The following is a 7,576-nucleotide window of genomic DNA, read 5'->3' on the forward strand; positions in this document are numbered from 1 at the left end:
AGGCCAAGTTTAGTGCTCAGAGGCCCACCTAGCATGCTCCACTAGATCCCTTTAGTTTAATATATTCCCTCCAAACCAGCAGGCTTACCACAATTATGTGAAATACACACCATAAAATGGGAATAAACTAATAGTACTGAGCAAAGTAATGACTGTACGCACTTAATATTAGGGATTAAGAGAATTAAAGTATAAAATGTGAGAAAAAAGCTCAGCTGGAATAAAAGTCAACACAAGCAGCTTCATAAAAGTATGAAAAAGAAATAATTCACTAACTTTCACCAAATCAAAATGGATGTTCATTATACAGAGAGAGAAATATCTAACTATACGATTTAAATGAGGTCAAACCAAATATTAACAAAAATATTACACTGAATTATTTCACATTATGGTAACCAAATACAATATCCCTGACACTGTAATTTGAAAATACTGTAACCTACCTTCGCTATGCAAAAACAGTGGCAACATTCATCTAACTCCTCCTGTTAGATGTATTTCACTTGCAATGCTCTTGTCCCCGACTTCACCGAAATGTAGCTTTGTTCAACAGCAGGTTGTCTGAAATGCAGCAGCTGGAATATGAACCTCGATTGAAAAAGATGACCACATTAGCCCTGTCCTGACCTCCTTGCATTTGCTCCATTTTCAAGGTTCTGCAGCTGACATAACATTACATGGACTTGCACCATCTGAAGCCACAATGCAGAGCTCTTGACTATTCAGAGAAATAACAAAACCTTCTTCTTTACAACTTTTATTAGCTTGAATAATATTACAGATCTTGAGCCCTCCTCATTGTCTTTGTTCACCTTTGTTCACCTTTGATTAATGCACATTGCACATAAAAGATCAAACAGATCACACACAGAGCACACAGCTATTTATTCATACACCACATTCATGGTTTAGCATTGTTGGCAGTACATTTGTCTCTATTTGTAGTCCGCACATTTAATTCTCTTCTGTACAGTCAAACTTTTTGGTTTGGTTTGTCTTTCCGTTAGTTTGCCTTAAAGGTGCTCTGCACAAAATATGGGAAAAAGTGGATCTGGGATTGCCTCCACATGGCTCTCACAATAATATGTAAAAATAATGATACTTCATGGCCACATGCACGAACACGCACGCATGGCCTGAGCATCCATCAGGGCTATTCAATTAATTTGGAATTTGGAGCAGTTGGCGAAAATGATCCAAATTGAGGATCTGGAAAAATATGAGCATCACATTAATGGATATTGTAAAACACTACATTGACATAGATAGGCTTCTACTCAAAGGGCCAGTTAATATAGGGGCCGCCAATTGAATAGCCCTGCTTTAGACTATAGCTTGTTGGTGCTTTTCTATTGGTTACCTCCTTAAATAGTTATACTGATACAAATGCTCCTGTTTAGTTTAATTTGTAGTAATATTTGTCATGTTTGTCTGTTCAGTTTACCCCTTTTTGGGCTTTTAAATTTGTTGCATATTTAGTAAAATGTTTCATTTTTAGGTCAATAAAAGCTTATTTTTGATACAACCTTTTTGTCCAACAGTGACAAAGGAAACAATTCACCAAACTAAGCCAATAAAGCTCCAAAGGGGCAGGTTGCTTGGTTTCAGTGTGACAGTTTTATCACTCTGAGAGCAGCTCTGTATTGTGGGAGGCACAAACACACATACATTTATGACGTATACATGCACGCATTGGCATACACACACCCACGCAGAATATATGGAGGCGCACACAGGACCATATAAGCTGAGCTGAACTGATATGCACATGACTTTCACCAACCATACACACATGTGCGCTGCCCTACAAAGGCACTCCCACATACACATTCACACACATACATGTACACACAGTGTCTTCTCCAGCCAGATGTGGGAAGGATTAACAAAGTTGGCAGTCAGAGCAGAGCTCCTTATCCACTGGAGCTAATTCACTTTACTACACTGCCTCTACCTCTCTTTCTCTCCAACAATCTTTCTCTCCATCTTCACCATATGATCTCTCTGTCTGTCTCCTTTTTAAAATGTATCTTCACCCTGTCTCCCACCCCCCACCCCCCTCCCCTCCTGTAGCTTTCGGTTCCAGCAGGAGCGCTTGATTCGTTTTGTCAGACAGGGGAAGTTGCCTTCGAAAGTGCTCCATGCCTCTGGCGTTATGTGCTGATAAAGTTAAGCTCAGACGTGTGACATTATGAAAATTTATAAAAGTCGTTTCACTATGACTCATACTGTATATTTGAAGCTATTTAGAACTTTTTGACTTTATACGGAGGTCAGAGGTTCAAATTTACCCTAGTAAACCCAGACTTACCTTGGTTAATCTAAATTGTGCTGATTTGACCCTGGAACTGGTAAGCATAAAATGTTGTTTGCACTCTATTTGAAAATCTAAAATAACGTATTTAAATATATATAAATATATATGTATTATAATTCCCTCTTATTCATATATATATGTCCCTTCATCCAGCTAAGTCTGCATTCCAGACACAAGAACCTTTTTCTACTTGAACACTACTGATAAAGTTGGCGCAAAGAGTTATTTATTTTGTACCCTTTTGTTGAGAAAAAACTGAAGATATATATATATATATACGTCAAAAATGCATCATCTGACATTTTTAGTTGAACTTAAGAACTATCTACTGAAAAAAAATATATATATTAAATGTATTATTATTGTCTGTTTCTAGTCATAATTAGGCCTGAGCCTGAAATATAGGCCTATGGCTTCACTTGCCTGCAAAAGCCTGTGGAGAATAAATAGTTAATAGTTATTCCATTTTTCAGCTCTCCATTAAAAAAGAGCATTTTGTTGGTCAACAGCACAAATTTGCCTCCTAAAATTCACCAATAACTATTGTCCGAGAGGGGACTCCAGGAAGTGCAGTTCCTCTACAAGGACCTTCTCTAGAATGGTGAATTTTTGCTTCATTGAGATACAAACAGTAGTGTTTTAGGTGGTCTACTCAGGTACAGAGTATATACCCATCTCTTTTTCTGCCAGTTTACAGTTTACCCACCTATCAGCCAAAAAGACTTGGGATATAGGCCTATAGGAGAGCATACTCACTTCCTCATCAACTACCAATACACCAGTGGATATAAATGTGTTAATTAGTCAGCTTTAGAGGTGCTGGAAGGCAGATTTTGTTACCTTGGTAGACAGCCAGGGTTGCTGTTTCCACTGTTTCGAATCTTTATGCCAAGCTAAGTAAGCCAGCTGCTGGCGGGTAGCCTCATATCTTCCGTACAGACATGAGAGTGGTATCAATCTTCTTCTCTCCTCCTAACTCTCTGCAAAAAACAAACGCATAATTCCCAAAATGTCAAACTTTTCTTTTAAACGCTTGTGTGACCGGGTTTAAAGGGGTCACCCAGTTGAAGGACAGCCATCATGAGAGCAGCTCACAGTGTAGTGAGTGCATTTATCTTGTGCATAATTAGCTCCGATGGGATCAACTGAAACGACCTTCCCATCTGACCCCAGATGACATGGCCCAACCCAACCCACGCTCTGGATAAATCAGAGACAATAAGGTCTAAATTCTGTACCTACGTAAGTATCAGGTGATTTCAGAGGAAAAGAGAGGAGGTAAAGCATACAGGCATGTTGTACAACAATGGATACTGACAGATCATTTTTCAAAGAGGAACTCCCTGCAAAGTGATCATGCTCTCTAAAATTCAAACACCAAAAATGTGCAGCAGTTAAGTGCTAATACTGCATTTCGCTAAAGGGATGGCAAAAGCCCAGCATATAAAGAGTTTCATTTATCAAAAAAATACAGCTCCAGGTATATTGAATACAATTTTTGGGGACAACTGTACGAGTGTTAGATAAAAAGATATTAGGTCTGCTTTATGATAAATCAATAAACCCAGAGGTCACCAAGCTACCAGCACAGAGGGAACATTGGTTCTTTTTTTGCTTGTAATTTAATGCTGTTTTCAGAACAGTACAATATGAAAGCAAAGGAAATGGATTCTGTGCATGGTTATTGGTGCTTTGTAGTCACTGCAAGAGACAAAGTTTTTGTGAAAGTAAAAGTTTCATTCAATAAAATATAAGTTTTCTGCACTTTTTGTATTCCCATTGTATTGAGTTCAACAGCCCTCTGCTTTCAGCGTTCCCTTTGTTCTAAACTTCACTTCATGTGTGGTGTTTATTTTAATTTTAACTTTCCCCTCATTCTTCCCTTTCGTGTTACAACAGGAAGTGCATATGAGCCATAAATACTGTCCCCGGGAAAGAATAGAGTGCTACTTCAGAAATCCAGTCACGCAGCAGTTCGAGGCCAGACTGACACGTAAACTGTGACATTGCTAGAATCTGATGTGGGTGAGATTTGACCCGCAGGTCACATCTGCCAAAGTTGCTGGTAGCTTCACAGTTTCATAGCTATTGTTGTTTAGACTCTGAGTTAACCAGTCTGAGTGGATGGGACCTGATGCTGCACATTGAGGTTACTTTTCTTGAGGCTTATTGAAAAGACAATGGACCAAATTGATAAATTGAAAGTTGTACTCCGGATTTTCCTCTGTTAAGTCTGTTAAGTTACTATCTAAAAAAACATTGCCAAATATTTTAATATCTGTGTCTGCGGCGACATTCCCTCTCTAGATGTAAATAGGCCGCCGTGTTAGTGACGCTGCTTTCAGCGGTTGATCTTCCAGCTGAACTCATCGCTAACGATTATGCTGCGTTTACTTGTAACCGGTAATCGTGAACTTCCAACTTCTGAGTCAGGCTTGTTGTAAGGGCAGAAGTGTAATAGGAACGTGTGTGTGTGTGTGTGTATGGGTTTAAGAGGGTAACATATAGGGGACTGGAAGTAGTGAGACGAATGTGTTTCAGTAAAGTCAACAAAGGAGCAAAAAAAAGTCATCACACATAGCAACCGTGAACATGACAAGATGAAGGGCTCTGAAAGAACAGACTGTAGTTGCATCTTACCGCCAAATTGGTGGAAACAACGTATCTCAAATCTTAGAGTACAACTTTAAGTCAATCTGACCTAAGGGCTTTATCAAATTATATGTAAACAAATCACTAAAGAATGTGATCATATTACTTAGTACAATCACATCATTTCTAAAAGTCCTACCAGTCTGTCCAAAAGACAAATTATACGCAACATGATACATGAATTTGTCCTTGTGTTAATGTTGCACAGCTGGGTGAAGACTGATCAGCCCGGTTCTGCGTAACAGGGGTGGAGGTGTTCTCATCATGATCCATAACAGGACAATGATCCTGTAATCACCAGTTTGTCCTAGGCACATTTGCATCAGGTTAAAACAAGGCTGATATTTAACCCGACATACAGACCAGATCTAAAAAAGGTTTAAGGTAGTTTTGAAGTGGACATCTGGACGCCTTTTACCTTCAACTCACCAAAAAATGTTTACTGGGGTGAGCTGGCATCCAATGTCTGATTTTGTCAACTTGTTTCGAAGGTGTGTGTGTGTGTGTGTGTGTGTGTGTGTGAGAGAGAGAGAGAGAGAGAGAGAGAGAGAGAGAGAGAGATGGATAGCTGACAGACTGACATGCTGTGTACAACATGCCACATCACCATATGAAACTGAATGATATCTGTAAGGAGGTGACAGGTGTGTTGGCTTAAAAGACTTTGTCACCCTGTCAGCTGTGTGTGTTTGTGTGTGTGTGTGTGTGTGTGTGTGTGTGTGTGTGTGTGTGTGTGTGTGTGTGTGTGTGTGTGTGTGTGTGTGTGTGTGTGTGTGTGTGTGTGTGTGTGTGTGTGTGTGTGTGTGTGTGTGTGTGTGTGAGGTTGTAACATTAGAACGTAGACAGTTTGTAAGCTTATCCGTTACCAACAAATTACACTGTTAAAAGCCTGTATTGACAATGAGCATATGCCCCTTTAAAGTTCATACATTAATATTACAATAAGTCCCTTTATCTGTCATTAGGGAAGGGCATACAATTAAAAAGTTGATCTAGTCTGAACAACAAAAAAAGATTTGGTGTCAGGTTTCTCGTTATTTCATGCTGTGTTCACACTTCTCTTTGTCATTCTGCGTCTCCTGTGCACTTTATCAAATAAAACAAATCCCATGCAATTTTCTGCTCAGAAAAAAAAATCCACCCAGGAAATGTAACTACATTTTGTGAGGTTAATGTAGTGCAGTGGGTTGTGTGTCTTTACTTATGTCACTAGTGGTGAGTAGGAGGAATACAGCATTCATATACAGTCACATCAAACCCCCACAGGAAGAAAGGAAAACTTTAATTTCACCTCTCCAACTTTCTATTTCTCTTGACCTTCAATTCAACTATGATTCAGTTCTCGTTTTTAACCTTTCTCAGCCTTATCTATTTTCTGCTCATTTTTCTCTCCTCTCACTTTTCACATTTTCAGTAGATATTTTAACAGTATGAAAAATGAAACCATTTTAGACTCCTCACTAGTTTCTTTTCTTTCCTTTCATTTCACAGTTTGGATCAACCCATTTCCACAGTGCATTTGAAGCAGATAAACAAAAGCCCAGCCAAAGCCAAAATGACTCTCACCTGCCCAGACACACACACACACACACTAACACACACACACAGACATTTAATGATAACAAATTCGGACATGCGATAAGACTAACATCACTCATTCTCCAGCCCAAAGAAGAAGGAAAGTTATAGTTTTTGATGTTTATTTCCCCTGAAAGACTAATAAAACAATTTTCCCAGCAAAGTTCACACAGAAGACTACAATTTACAATAACGCTGCACAGCAAAAAGGTTCATCTAGACATTAAAAATTAAAAATAGAGATAATTGTATTGTAGTTCGGCCTGTTCCACTAATGGTCGTAATTATCTTGTCTTCTTAAAGCAACCTCTAACTGGAACAAATTGTTCAGTTTTCATGGTTCAATATTGAATTACAGCACATGAAGCAATACTGTAAGCCTTACCTTTACTTCTCACAAACAAGACAGCGTCAGAAATGAGATTTTAAAGTTTTGATGGTTTGGTTTAATAAAATGCCACAAACATCCCCGGTGGTGGCATGTGAATTCATAAGAGGCTTAAAGAAAAACGTGGCTGACATACAGATTTAGTTTTTTGTACAGTATTGTTGATTAATTGTCATCACTTCACTTGGCACCATGTGCTATATTTCCATCACAACTTCAGGATTTTACTCCTTATATTGCTACAGAATATGCTTTGACTAAATCATTACTATATTACTACTCTTTCTCACTACGAGAGCGACAGTAAAGTTCTCAAGCACACAACCAAAAAAATTAGATGACAGATTTTAAAATAAGACCGTCATAATCATGCACTGACACCATCATCATCCATCCATGCATCCATCCATCCATCATCCATCCATCCATCCAATCACAGACCCATCCAATCACCAATCCATCCATCCATCCATCCATCCATCCATCCATCCATCCATCCATCCATCCATCCATCCAATCACCAATCCATCCATCCATCCAATCACCAATCCATCCAATCACCTATCCATTCATCCATCCATCCATCCATCCAATCACCAATCCATCCAATCACCTATCCATTCATCCATCCATCCATC

This window comes from Echiichthys vipera (assembly GCF_963691815.1).
Source record: "Echiichthys vipera genome assembly, chromosome: 19".
NCBI classification, from domain to species: Eukaryota; Metazoa; Chordata; class Actinopteri; order Perciformes; family Trachinidae; genus Echiichthys; species Echiichthys vipera.